Source organism: Schistocerca piceifrons, chromosome 2 (genome assembly GCF_021461385.2).
Source record: "Schistocerca piceifrons isolate TAMUIC-IGC-003096 chromosome 2, iqSchPice1.1, whole genome shotgun sequence".
Lineage (NCBI taxonomy): Eukaryota > Metazoa > Arthropoda > Insecta > Orthoptera > Acrididae > Schistocerca > Schistocerca piceifrons.
In genome coordinates, this window is record NC_060139.1 from 735,453,563 (window position 1) to 735,469,320 (window position 15,758).

A 15,758-nucleotide genomic window follows, 5' to 3' on the forward strand; every position below is an offset into this window, starting at 1 on the left:
GTCATTGAATAAATCATAGCTTCTTTTGCTGATGGCCGATGAAGCTCTCAATTTAAATATACATTTAGCACACAGGTGAGTAATCATAATAAAAGTTTGACGTGGCTAAGTTAAATATTTTGGGCGAGAGAATTAATTTAATTACACTGCACGCAGTAGACGAGCTCTGAACTTGCCCTTTTGAGATACGCTATCGCTATAGTTTTATAGTTATTCAAATGAAACTTCTCACATCTTTATGGTTATAGTGGATCTCCATTCTACTTAAATCTAAACATCCTAGCCTTATTTATTAGCCTACTTAATCATTATTGATTCCTTAAGTTTTAAGACAAAAACCAGAAAATTATGAATTTCAACTAAAATCGTAATTTGTGAGATCCAAAGTACTGTTTCTATTAAATTATTATTGAAAAGGAATCTAAGTATAAATTTTTAAGTCTCTAGCTCTTTTCTGTTGCGCCAATGATTTTTACAGAAAAAGTCCAAATTTCGAAAATGGTTAAAGTTATCGAACTGATATTCAACACATATTAATTTAGTATTACTCCTGACATGCTAGAAACATTTCAGGTAATTCACTTGATTTTTAAAGTATTGCGCAACATTTATGACGTCAGAGCTAGTTACAGAGGACTGGCTGGCACACAATGGAAAGACTGCTGTGAATTTACTACGGCGTGAGTAGGCTGCTTCCCTACAACAGGGTTGTAGCTTATCGCCGATGTTATTTACGCAGCTCAACAATTTCTAAGGAACACAGACATTGTTGGACAGGAGTAAACACACACAATGATGGACGACACGAAATACAGTACATGCTTGATATAGGTGTAATCGTTTATTTATAACGAAAAATGATACAGATTTCACCACACTGGAAAGCACGATAACAGACAAAAATATCGTTCATTTTTTGCACTGGTCAGACTCACAACGTAACGGTCGATATCGGGTTTTTAATGAGGAATATGCCCTCCTCGGGGACTAAGGTATATTTTGCACCTGTGGTTCATAATTGCTACCAAACTGTTGAGGAGTCTCTGGGAGATGTTGCCCCACTCCTCTCTCAAGGAGGTTTTCAGTTATTGCACGGTTCAGAGAGGGGAGGGTGGGGGTTCGTAGAGAAACACTTCTGTAAAGAGCATCCCATGTCTGGCAATTACGCAGGCCATTCCATTAGTTCAGTATCTTCACTTTCCAGTATGTCCGACACCTCAGTGGTCCAGTGTGGAGAGGCATTATCGTTCACAAAAAGAAAATCGGGACCTATCGCGCTCATAAAGGGATGGCATGATACAGAATAATCTCCCTGGAATACCGCTGTGCTGTAACGGTACCTCGAGCGAAGAAATGCAGAAAAATTCGAACATTGTTCATAATGCTTGCCCACACCATAAAGCGTGGGTCGTACTGATGACGTTCATGAACCTTCAGTGTTTTGTAACGTGTTCTACTATTCTACTCTCTCTCTCTGTCTTCACATTCGTATTTGATGGCCAGACTCACTTGCCATAGTGAAGCAGGATTCGTCGCAGAACATCACTCTGGACCACTGTTGCTGACCCTAACCAACATCCCTCCTACACCGAAGCACTCTTTTTTGATCGTGGCATGGTTGAAGTGGGATGTATTTAAAAGGCTTTTGAACGTACAAACTAGCATGATTTAATCGCCACGAAATGATTCTGGTACAAACACGTGTACCGGTAGCGGCTGCAAGTTCTCCAGAAATCTGCCTGGAAGTGAGATTTCTGCTCCTTTTTGCCACTAGAACTACGTACCGATCCTCTTGCCGTGTGGTGGTCAGTTTACGGCCACAGGCATGATTTCGCATACATTTCCACCTTGAGCGGACTTTTTTTAATCGCGAGATGACACTTTTGGAAACACAAATCACTGTGGCCACAGTAGTGCCACTTTGACACTAGGCGCTACAGTCTGGAACCGCGCGACCGCTACGGTCGCAGGTTCGAATCCTGCCTCTGGCATGGATGTGTGTGATGTCCTTAGGTTAGTTACGTTTAAGTAGTTCTAAGTTCTAGGGGACTGATAACCTCAGAAGTGAAGTCCCATAGTGCTCAGAGCCATTTGCTTCGAGCCGTCCAGTCGCTCGTCCACGATCGTAAACACTCAAATGTCTTGCAGACATGCTGCGTACCATACGGAATGTCGCATTAATCGGTTCCACAACAACCTTCGTCAAATACCGTACTGTATGGACTATCGAACGCATCCAGAACCTTCGTGCACAGGCTTTGCTGCAGTTATCACGTCCCACTCTCTATATTTCCCTTTCGTCTCATTAGTCGGTTATTCCGTTGCAATTGGCAGTTGTTCCCTAACAAGTGTCACTTGTTCCTCAGCAATTCTCAAACAGTGCAATTTGTACATTGAACAAGCAGTGAATGAAACCAATGACAAATTTGCAGAGGAAATTGAAGTTAAGGTAGGAGAAATAAATCTCTTAAGCTTTTCAGTGAACTAAATCTGTTAAAGACGGCAAAGAATATTGAAGGTAAAACAAGAGTAATCGAATGTAGTCGAATTAAATCAGGCGATGCTGAGGCAGTCAGATTTGGAAATCCAGACACTAAAAGTACTAGATGAGTTTTTCTACTTGGGGGCAGAATAACTGACGATAGCAGAAGCTGAGAGAACATAAACTGTATGTCGACAATAACTAGAAAAGAGGTTCTGAGTAAGAGAAAAATTTGTTGGCATCGAAAATCAACTTGTGTCAGCAATTATTTTGCTTATATGGAAGTGAGACGCAGTATTAAACAGTTCACACAACAATGAAATAGAAGCTTTTCTAATTTGATTCTAGAGGAGAATGCTCAAGGTCGGATGGATAGTTAGGATAACCAATGAAGAGGCACTGAATGGAATTGAAGACAATAGGAATTTATGCTGCAACTCAGCTAAAGGAAGGGATCGATTGACAAGACACATCCTCAGGGCTCAAGAAATCATTAGTTTGGTAGTGATGGGACGTTGAGAGGGTAAAAATTGTAGAGGGAAACTGAGACATGACTACAGGAAGCAGATCCAAATGGATATACACTATGTAATCAAAAGTATCCGGACACCCCCAAAAGCATACGTTTTTCATATTAGGTCCATTGTGCGGCTACCTACTGCCAGGTACTCCATATCAGCGACCTCAGGAATCATTAGACATCGTGAAAGAGCAGAATGGAGCATCCGCGGAATTCACGGACTTCGAACGCAGTCAGGTGACTGGATGTAACTCTTGTCATACGCGGAATTTCGATACTCCTAAACATCCCGAGGTCTACTGTTTACGATGTGACAGTGAAGTGGAAACATGAAGGGACACGTATAGCACAGAAGCGTACAGGCCGACCTCGTCTGTTGACTGACACCTTTGGGATATTTTGGAACGCCGACTTCGTGCTAGGCTTCACCGACTGACCTCTATACCTCTCCTCAGTGCAGCACTCCCTGAATAAATCTTCCAGCGCCTGATTGAACGTATGCCTGCCAGAGTGGAAGTTGTCGTCAAGGCTGCGAGTGGGCCAACACTATATTGTATTCCAACATTACCGATGGAGGGCGCTACGAACTCGTATTCATTTTCAGCCAGGTGTCCGTATACTTGTGATCACATAGTGTACAGGGTGACCCGAAAGTATGCTATGAGGTTTTATTGAAAGCAGAGACGAGTGCCAGTAGATAGCACTGGACAGCGACACGTCAGTGACGCCGCATGAGAATCGTATGCAAAATGAGGTGTAGCGAGAGAGGGAGTCAGATGCGCAAGCAATCGCAACAAGTTGTCTTTACCAGAAATAGCACTGTTAGTGATCCCTTGCTATGGAATGGAGTAGCCGCTACTGCAATGAAAATCCTGTGACAAATCTTGCTGTGAAGGAATCAACCACGAGATTCGAAGTCAAGGGTTGTTTATACTATCGACCCAGTAGTGGGCTACAGTTGCTTGGACAGTTCAGGACGAAATGGAGACTTTCGCAGTTTCATCTCCGGATAATGAAGTCAGTGTTCATTAACTCTGACGTCGCACCCGCATTTCACGCACTGCTATTTGGAGGGCAATAAGATGTACCCTCCAAAGCTATCTGTACAAAATCTGGCGTCATTACGAACTTTTAGCCGCCTGTTTCGCGACACGGAGAGAATTTGCGGTGTGGGCGCTTCAGAAAGTGTGGTGAGAAGACGATTGCTTGCTAAAGTGTTGTAGACCAACGAAACCCATGTCACACTCCGTAGGTCTATTAACACCCAAAACTGCAGAATTTGGGCTACCGAAGACCCTATATATGTCGTTGGAAACCCACTACATGATGAGAAAGTCATGACATGGCCTGGATCTACGTCATCAATCGTGATCGGACCCGTATTTCTTCAAGGAAATGCAGGATGCTGCTTTTCATACTGTCAGCGTGACGGGCGCGAGGTACGCCGATATTGGGAGTATGGCGATATGTTATAGGGTCACATCATCCCTAGCTTGGCTGATAAGCACCTGCTGGAAGGTACGATTTTTAATGATGGTGCTCCACCACATATTGTGAAAGATCTCTTACGCACATCGTTTGGTGAGGATCGCGTGCTGAGCCGTCGCTTCTGTCATTCTTGGTGTCCCAGGTCCTCAGCCTCAGTCCGTGTGATTACTGGTTGTAGGGTGACCTGAACCTAAGATCAAATAAGGCAGCAGGGATAGATAACATTCCATCAGAATTTCATTGGGGAAACTGGCAACGAAACGACTATACACGTTGGTGGAAAACTGTGGGACCAAACTCCTAAGGTCATCGGTCCCTAGGCTTACACACTACTTAATCTAACATAAACTAACTTACGCTAAGGACAACACAAACACACATATGCAAGGGAGGACTCGAACCTCCGACGGAGAGAGCCGCGCGAAATGTGGCAAGGCGCCTCAGGCCACACGGCTACCCCGTGCGGCTGATGTTGGTGTGTAGAATGTATGAGTCTGGTGAGACATCGTCTGACTTTGGAAAAAATATCATCCACTCAATTCCGAAGACTACAAGAGATGACAAGTGCGAGAACTATCGCACAATCAGCTTAACAGCTCATGCGTCTGAATTACTTACAAGAATAATATACAGAAGAATGGAAGAGAAAATTGAGGATATGTTAGATAACGACCGGTTTGGATTTAGGAAAGGCAAAGGCACCAGAGAGGCAATTCTGACGTTGCGATTGATAATGGAAGCAAGACTAAAGCCACGTTCATAGGATTTGTCGATCTGGAAAAAGCGATCGACAATGTAACCTCGAGCAAGATGTTCAAAATTCTAAGGAAAATAGAGGTAAGCTACAGGAAGAGATGGGTAATATACAACTTGTACAAGAGCCGAGAGGGAGTAATAAGAGTGGACGACCAAGAACGAAGTGGTTGGATTGAAAAGGTGTAAGACAGAGATGTAGTCTTTCACCACTACTGTACAACCCGTATATCGAAGAAGCAATGATGGGAATAAAAGAAAGGTCCAGGAGTGGAATTAAAATTGAAGGTGAAAGGATATCAGTGATACGATACGCTCATGACATTTCTATCCTGAGTGAAAGTGAAGAAAAATTACAGGATCTGCTGAATGGAATGGAATGGAAAGTCTAATGACTACGGATTGAAGGCAATGAGAAGTAGCAGAAATGAGGTCTGCTGCAAACTTAACGTCAGGACTGATGGTGGCGAAGTAGATGAAGTTAAGGAATTCTACTACCTGGGCAGCAAAGTAACCAACGACGGACACTCGCATTCGGGAGGACGACGGTTCAATCCCTTGTCCGGCCCTCCTGATTTAGGTTTTCCGTGATTTTCCTAAATCGCTCCAGACAAATCCCGGGATGGTTCCTTTGAAAGGGCACGCCCGACTTTCTTCCCCGTCCTTCCATAATCCGATGAGACCGATGACCTTGCTGTCTGGTCTCCTCCCCCAAAAAACTCAACCCAACCCCAACGACGGACGGAGCAAGAAGGACATCAAAAGTAGACTAGAACTGGCAAAAAGGGCATTCTTGGCCAAAAGAAATCTACTAGTATCAAATATAGGCCTTAAATTGAGGAAGAAATTTCTGAGAATGTACGTTTGGAGGACAGCATTGTATGGTTGTGAAACATGCACAGTGGAAAAACCTGAACAGAAAGAGAATCGAATCGTCTGAGATATGGTGCTACAGAAGAATGCTGAGAATTAAGTGGACTGATAAAATAAGGAATGAGAAGGTTCTGCGGAAAATCGGAGAGGAAAGGAGGAGGGACACGGTGATAGCACATTTGTTAAGACATCAGGGAATGATTTCCATGGTACTGTAGAGAAAGACAGAGACTGGATACATCCAGCAAATAATTGAGGACGTAGTTTGCAAGTGCTACTCTGTGATGAAGAGGGTGGCACAGGAGAGGAATTCGTCTTTTGGACATTTTGTGCACTTTCTTTGGTTTTAATAAAAAAAACCTGTCACTTTATGGATGTGTTTCAATGCTTACCTCACTACGTCAGTCCGTCAAGTATTGAATTTTCAAATTTTAATGACTTTTGGCTCACCCCAAACGTTGGAGAAGTTACACAGAGCCGATGATATGCACAGGATAGGCCAGCTTGGAGAGTTGTATCAAACCAGTCTTCGACCTGAAGACCGACACAAAGACGCACGTAAGACTAGTTACAGTGTCTTATAAATAGCACACTATATGTAACAACTTTGGCATTAGTTGATGAAATGCTTTAGCGTGAACATGTAACTGTATTTTAATTGCAATTAGCATTGAAATTGTGTCCATAGTGTTTTAAATGGATTGTGCAACGAAAAGACAAGAAATATTGTTTGGCAAATGGAGCTCATCGATTCTCAGTGAAATATAATTTTCTTCAGTATAGATAAATTACGTTCATGTCTTTAAAACAACGTAAAATTATGAACGTCATTGTCGACATTGAGTGCATTGGGGGTAGTTGTTTTTGGCGATTTGGTAAAATGATAAGAAAAGTTGGAGGCGATAGTGGTAAAAGAAATGTTGTACTGAAGTAAAGAACATGCAACAAATTTCATCGTTTTAGAAAGGCTGAACTGTGTGAAGAGTGTGATGTAGGATTGATGTAGCAACGAAGTTTATGACATGTGGCTAGTTATTACACTAACAAATTATGACAAACATTTCAGTCGTCTGTTGGTATAGTTTAGTACCTCAAGAAAGAAAGGGAAGGGTGCCGTTCTTGATATGAGGAAGAGCTGATGTTGGGTAGGCTAAGAGAGATGTCTGTAGGGATAGGATGGGTATTAGGTGGATGTAGTGGACTGTCCACTATTTGTTGAACTGCACGTACTACCATTTGGGCTCGAGCCCACACTGCTTTCTTACGTCAAGTATTTCGACTAAACACCATTCACTAATTTTACGACGTGTCATAATTTTATGAGAGGAAAACTCACATACACAGGTAGCCAACCTTCTTCATTAAAGTTGGTTCTGTCGCATGAGAGTGCGTCTATTGTTTTCAGCTAATAAAAATTGTTGTTTTCTCCGCACACGATCGTAATAAAATTGGGACTAACGGTTGATAAGACGTTACTTCCACTGCATTATTGTCCGATCAGTGTGCTATATGCACAATCTACCTTCACGATGAAAATCATCTCACATAACATGTGAAACTAGTCCTCAGTTTCAAGTGGAGTGATTTGAGAAAGACCAACAAATGTAGCCAACGTTCAAAAGAAACTGTTTTACAGATTAAAGTGGAATGGTTCAAGAAAGATGCACCAAATGTAGACAATGGAATGTTCTTTTTTACAAGTGAACAACGCTTCGAGTATCTGAACTTTGCGAACATTTCATGGTCGATATTCGTGTCCTCTATAACGATAGATGTGTTTAATCTACGTTCACGTGTAGTCAGAGAAAGAATATAATACAATGTTATTTTGCTCAATAATCGGTAATGTACATTACGATACAAGAAATTTGACATTCTAGTACGGTTTCCACTTCTACAACGTAAGCAAAATAAAAATGGCGCTGAGAATATTTCATGCACCTTAAGACAGGCAACCAAACTTATATCATCTGCACTGGGATGGATGATGTAAGCCGGCCGGAGTGGCCGAGCCGTTCTAGGCGCTACAGTCTGGAACCGCGCGACCTCTACGGTCGCAGGTTCTAATCCTGCCTCGGGCATGGATGTGTGTGATGTCCTTAGGTTGGTTAGGTCTAGGTAGTTCTAAGTTCTAGGGGACTGATGACCTCAGAAGTTAAGTCCCATAGTGCTCAGAGCCGTTTGAACCGTTTTTGATGAAGTAAATTGTGCAGATGACATAACTTTGGTTGCCTGTCTTAAAGTACACAAAAAATTCTGAGTCAGTTTTATTTTGCTCACTCTCGTATATTTACGTCACCCAATTTCCAGTACTACGAAGAGAGCCGTTGATGTTTTGCTCTAATCATCTTAACTTGTGCTTCAAGTCGCCTGAATGTACACTTTGTCTCACAGACCAGTAATATACATGAGTATTCAGAAACACCGTAAATCAATGTTTTATTTGTTTGCTTATGAGTACTACTGTCTGATGTTACTGTTTAATATCAATTATGTTTTAATTCAATAAACGAGGCAGACTGTTGTTGTCCTAATCTTTTCGTCTCTCTAAGACGTATTCTTCAAACTTGTTCTATTTTATTTCTTCACTACCAGCAAACCTACTGACAGGCAGTTTCCGCTGTTGCTCCCTTTCGAAATTATATGTGCCTGTGCATCATCGTCGTAAATATTGTAGGACACTCGAAATTGTTTACTGTCACTCTGCAGCGCAGTGTGAGCTAATTCTGAGAACACCTGACGGATAAAACTGTGTGCCGGACAGGAACTCGAACCTGGAATGAATGCTGCATGTTGTACACGTCTTCACATTACGTCGTAGCCGTATTTTCACCATTTGGAAGAATATATGTTAAGAGTATATTGAATAATTTGCAATTTAGTGAAAGCGAGTTTCATTGTCACGTACGAAAATTACTTTTTGTCTGCTAAGTGGAATTCCACCTCTTAATCTTACTTCCGAATCCGACATTAATCTAGAGAACGGAAAGTTCTGGAACGTGCACGGCAAATGCTCAAATATAATTTTCGTGGAATATCAGGAATGTGTTACAGTCACTGTATACCACTTATATCACTCAGTGTCTCACCAGTCGCTAATCTGGGTGAGAAAGGAGTGTTAAAATTGTAAATGACAAATTGCAAAATCATAGAGTACAAAGAGCAATGTAAAATATAGATAGATTTCTTGCGACCATAAGAGTGGTGTAGATGACGTAGTGCCAGTGAACAACGCGGAAAGATCAAGGCTGGCACTCCTAACTGACTCCCACAGCTCAGTCATAAAATTAACGTGTCTCAAGGTGCAAACAATTATCAAGTTATGCCTCCGGGAAAAACCGTTGCGTAAGTCAACAACTGAATTCATTGCGCACAGTGCAGCACATTCTAAAGGCTCCTGTCCCTACATTGATGACAGTGCCACTAAAGCAGAGATGTAAAACACGGTTTTCCAAAACTCCTTGACCAAAGGAGAAGATGTAAATATTCCTTAATTCCAATCAAGAACAACTTCTAAGATGAGAAACGTGGAAGTAGATATCCTCGGTATAGCAAAGCAGCTTAAATCACTTAATAAAGGCAAGTCCTACGATCCAGATTGTATACCAGTCAGTTCTTTTGAGAGAATGCTGATACAATAGCTCGATATTTAGCAATTATATACAACCGCTCGCTATCAGAAAGATCCGACTGGAAAATTGTTCAAGTCACGTCACTACTGAAAAAGGGAAGTAGGAGTAACCCGCTGAATTACAGGCCCATATCACTAACGTCGATTTGCAGAAGGGTTTTGGAACATATACTGTGTTGGAACATTATCAATTGCCTCGAAGAAAATGATTTATTGATACGTAGTCAGCACGGATTCAGAAAATATCGTTCGCGTGAAACATAACTAACTCTTTATACTCATGAAGTAAAGAGTGATATCGATAGGGATGTCAAATTAATTCCATATTTTTAGGTTTCCAGAAGGCTTTCGATGCTGTTCCTCACAAGCGTCTTTTAACCAAACTGCGTGCTGTGGAATATCGCCTAAGTTGTGGGACTGGATTCGTGATTTCCTATCAGAAATGTCACAGTTCGTAGTAATAGATGGAAAGTCATCGAGTAAAACGGAAGTAATATCCGGCGTTCCCCAAGGGAGTGTTCTAGGTTCTCTATTGTTCCTTATCAACACAAATCAAAAAAAGTTTTGCATCACCTCGGTTCCGAGAGTTCCGGAACCTGTACAGAAAACTGGAATACATAGCAACATAAACATCATTCCCGCCCATTTTATTGCTCAAGAAAACCACACATTGCATGTTGTACCGCCATACAGCGAGACCTTAAAAGGTGATGGTTCAAACTGCTGTACACATCGGTACCTCTGACACCCAGTAGCACGTCCTCTTGCACTGACGCATGCCTGTATTCGTCGTGGCATACTATCCACGAGTTCATCATGGCACTGTTGGTCCAGATTGTCCCACTCCTCAACGGCGATTCGGCGTACATCCCTCAGAGTGTCTGGTGGGTCACATCGTCCATAAACAGCCCTTTTCAATCTGTCCCAGGCATGTTCGATCGTGTTCATGTCTGGAGAACATACTGACCACTCTAGTCGAGCGATGACGTTATCCTGAAGGAAGTCATTCACAAGATGTGTACGATGGGGGCGCGAATTGTCGTCCATGAAGACGAATGCATCGCCAATTTGCTGCTATTATGGTTGCACTATGGGTCGGAGGATGGCATTCACACATCGTTCAGCCATTACGGCGCCTTCCATAACCACCACGCGTACGTCGGTCCCACTTAATGTAACCCCAAAACAGCAGGGAACCTCCACCTTGCTGCACTCACTGGACAGTGTGCACCAGGCGAACAGCCTGACTGGGTTGCCTCAAAACACGTCTCCGACGATTGTCTGAGTGAAGGCATATGCGACACTCATCGGTGAAGAGAACGTGATGCCAAACCTGAGCGGTCCATTCGGCATGTTGTTGGGCCCATCGGTAACGCGCTGCATGGTGTCGTGGTTGCAAAGATGGAGAGTGAAGTTGCGTGCCATGCAGCCTATTGCGCGCAATTTGAGTCGTTAACACGACGTCCTGTGGCTGCACGAAAATCATTATTCAACCTGGTGGCGTTGCTGTCAGGTTTCCTCCGAGCCATAATCCGTAGGTAGCGTTCATCCACTGCAGTAGCAGCCCTTGGGCGGCCTGAGCGAGTCATGTCATCGACAGTTCCTGTCTCTTTGTATCTCCTCCATGTCCGAGCAACATCGCCTTGGTTCACTCCGAGACGCCCCTCGTTAAGAGCCCTTCCTGGCACAAAGGAATAATGCGGACGCGATCGGACCGTGGTACTGACCGTCTGGGCATGGTTGAACTACACACAACACTAGCCATGTACCTCCTTCCTGGCCGGCAGCTGTGGTCGAGCGGTTCTAGGCGCTTCAGTTCGGAACCGCGCTGCTGCTACGGTCGCAGGCTCGAATCCTGCTTCGGGCATGGGTGTGTGTGATGTCCTTATGTTAGTTAGGTTTAAGTAGTTCTAAGTCTAGCCCCATAGTGCTTAGAGCCATTTGAACCATTTGAACCTCTTTCCTGGTGGAATGATTGGAACTGATCGGCTGTCGGCCCCCCTCCATGTAATAGGTACTGCTCATGCATGGTTGTTTACATCTTTGGGCGGGTTTAGTGACACCTCTGAACAGTCAAACAGACTGTGTCTGTGATACAATATCCACAGGGAACGTCTGTCTTCAGGAGTTCTGGGGACCGGGGTGATGCAAATTTTTTTTTTTGATGTGTGTTTATTAACGACATGGGAGACAGTCTGAGTTGCCCTCTTAGATTCTTTGCAGATGATGCTGTCATTTACCGTCTTGTAAATTCATCAGATGACCAAAACTAATTGCAAAATTATTTAGAAAAAGATATCTGTATGGTGCGAAAAGTGGCAGTTGGCCTTGAATTTAAAAAAAAAAAGTGAAGTTATTCACATGGGCACCAAAAAAAATTGCTAAATTTTGATTACGCGATAAGTCACACAAATATGAAGGCTGTAAATTCAAATAAATACTTTGGGATTACAACTACAAATGACTTAAATTGGAACGATCACATTGTTGTGGATAGAGGAAACCTAAGACTACTATTCATTGGCAGCACTCTTAGGAGGGGCAACAAGTCTACTAAAGAGCCTGCTTACACCATGCTTGCCCGCCCTATCCGGGAGTATTGCTGTGCGGTGTGGGATCCGCATCGGACGGGACTGACAGATGACATCGAAAAAGTTCAATGAAGGTCAGCTCGTTTCGTATAAGGAGAGATCGTGCAACAGACACGATACGTGAATTGGAGTAGCAATCATTAAAACAAAGGAGTTTTTCGCTGCGAGAGGATCTTGTCATGAAATTTCAATCACCAGTTTTCTCCTCCGGTTGCGAAAACGTTCTGTTGACACTCGTCTACATAGGTAGCAATGATCATCACGATAAAATATGAGAAATCAGGGCTCGCCGTTCGAGAGTGGACAGTTGAAGGTCGTTCATTCAACCCTCTGCCAGGTACTTCATTGTGAATAGCGGGTAATCACGCAGACGTAGACGATTAACATGTGTGTGAGACGAACATAGGTCGATAGTATTCTGAAGTTATTATTTTATCAATGATGGTTCGAGGACAATGCAGCTGTTTTCGTAAATATCACTGAAGAAAAAGCTGCAACAATCCACAGTTTTGGAACGAATGGTTTCGGGTCCATACAGAATGCTCCATTTCAATGATAAAGTCCCCGATGCTGCAAAGTGTAAAGGAACATTTTTCACCAAGACAAAACTGTGAAATTTGTGAAAGAAATATCACTGACATCTGACGATGGGCTGAGGGCCGAAATTAATAACAAATCATTCATTCAACAAGCGTGGCTGGTTGCAGGTTTATCTTCACCGATACTCTGAAGTGTAAATAGATCAGGGTAAAACAATTCTTCTGGCTTATACGAAAAATAAACGTAGTATGAGGCAATAGCTATTATCTGTATGAGGTGAAATAGAAACATAATTTCTTACGGCAGTTATAAAATGTACATTATCTGACGTACTCTTCCCCGCGAAGAAAATTCATAGCTGAAAAACTTAAACTGGTTAAAGTACCATTTCAGAATTCGTTCTTCGCCAGAATACTCACTTAGTGTAACAGTTGTACTTACAACAAAAGTAAAGACCACATGGTGGTGGGTTTACCTCTGTACTTAGAAAACAAAATTATCGCGTGGTATCTACACTCCTGGAAATGGAAAAAAGAACACATTGACACCGGTGTGTCAGACCCACCATACTTGCTCCGGACACTGCGAGAGGGCTGTACAAGCAATGATCACACGCACGGCACAGCGGACACACCAGGAACCGCGGTGTTGGCCGTCGAATGGCGCTAGCTGCGCAGCATTTGTGCACCGCCGCCGTCAGTGTCAGCCAGTTTGCCGTGGCATACGGAGCTCCATCGCAGTCTTTAACACTGGTAGCATGCCGCGACAGCGTGGACGTGAACCGTATGTGCAGTTGACGGACTTTGAGCGAGGGCGTATAGTGGGCATGCGGGAGGCCGGGTGGACGTACCGCCGAATTGCTCAACACGTGGGGCGTGAGGTCTCCACAGTACATCGATGTTGTCGCCAGTGGTCGGCGGAAGGTGCACGTGCCCGTCGACCTGGGACCGGACCGCAGCGACGCACGGATGCACGCCAAGACCGTAGGATCCTACGCAGTGCCGTAGGGGGCCGCACCGCCACTTCCCAGCAAATTAGGGACACTGTTGCTCCTGGGGTATCGGCGAGGACCATTCGCAACCGTCTCCATGAAGCTGGGCTACGGTCCCGCACACCGTTAGGCCGTCTTCCGCTCACGCCCCAACATCGTGCAGCCCGCCTCCAGTGATGTCGCGACAGGCGTGAATGGAGGGACGAATGGAGACGTGTCGTCTTCAGCGATGAGAGTCGCTTCTGCCTTGGTGCCAATGATGGTCGTATGGGTGTTTGGCGCCGTGCAGGTGAGCGCCACAATCAGGACTGCATACGACCGAGGCACACAGGGCCAACACCCGGCATCATGGTGTGGGGAGCGATCTCCTATACTGGCCGTACACCACTGGTGATCGTCGAGGGGACACTGAATAGTGCACGGTACATCCAAACCGTCATCGAACCCATCGTTCTACCATTCCTAGACCGGCAAGGGAACTTGCTGTTCCAACAGGACAACGCACGTCCGCATGTATCCCGTGCCACCCAACGTGCTCTAGAAGGTGTAAGTCAACTACCCTGGCCAGCAAGATCTCCGGATCTGTCCCCCATTGAGCATGTTTGGGACTGGATGAAGCGTCGTCTCACGCGGTCTGCACGTCCAGCACGAACGCTGGTCCAACTGAGGCGCCAGGTGGAAATGGCATGGCAAGCCGTTCCACAGGACTACATCCAGCATCTCTACGATCGTCTCCATGGGAGAATAGCAGCCTGCATTGCTGCGAAAGGTGGATATACACTGTACTAGTGCCGACATTGTGCATGCTCTGTTGCCTGTGTCTATGTGCCTGTGGTTCTGTCAGTGTGATCATGTGATGTATCTGACCCCAGGAATGTGTCAATAAAGTTTCCCCTTCCTGGGACAATGAATTCATGGTGTTCTTATTTCAATTTCCAGGAGTGTATAATAAGTGCTGTTAATCACGGATTTCCATGAGTCTTAAGTATGTTGTAGAGGGACCTGTTCTGACCTCCTGGCTGGCGCTTGTCTAGATACGGCCACTAGATCCCGAGAAAATCGCTGTTGAAGTTGTATGCCTACCTCCAATAGCCGTAACTCTTGTCATGTTTCGACCGAACATAGCACAGCGGCTAAGATTTACGCCTACTAAGCTGGCAGTGCAAGTTCAAATTCTTTTCAGTTTCGTAGTAAAGAGTATCATTAAATAGTGTATGTCATACAAAGTTATTCAAGAATAGTTATTTCCGTAGTAGTACCAGCATTAATAAATCAATCATTGAAGCAAATTTTCTTCAAGTGTGTATTCCGTTGGTTACACAATAGATTACAGAATCGTCTTACCTGCTATCGCTTGCATCGCTTTCTATCCTAGAACCAAATTGCCGATGGTATTTGTCGTAGAAACAACAGAAAACCAAATTCGTAGATTATCACCACATTTAACTGTAGCTATTGCCTTGAAGACACACGGATTTATCCGAACCGATACCGGAATACAAAGTACGTTTACATTCAAAGTCATTGGTGTTTCTTCAATCAATTTTGTTGTCAAATACTCGTATTAATTCATTCCTGTAAAAGAAAATGAATTATATTGATGCAAAATTAAAGAATGTGCTTTTGTGGAATCTTCCGTCAAAGCGACTTCCATATTAGCCTTTAACAAGTCGGGAACAATTTGAAGGTTTTCGAGAAAATTTTTACCTACCTGTAAAAATAAATATCACAGGGTTGATGACCTGGAGTACGTTTTGTTCGGATAATTTTTACGGTGCAGGAGGATACTCTTCTTTCAGCTACAAAAATGTGATCGTAAAGTGTCTGGTCAGTCTGCCCTTCCAACGAATTAGTAATGTAAATTAAAGTAAAAAGGCAGGACTCGAACC

General features: G+C 43.7%; 1 protein-coding gene across 1 annotated transcript in view; it reads left to right on the forward strand.

Moving 5' to 3' along the window:
* Positions 1 to 15,758, forward strand: part of LOC124777358 (circadian clock-controlled protein daywake-like) — an 88,681-nt gene that overhangs the window by 59,293 nt on the left and 13,630 nt on the right. The gene's annotated exons all lie outside the window — the stretch shown is intronic.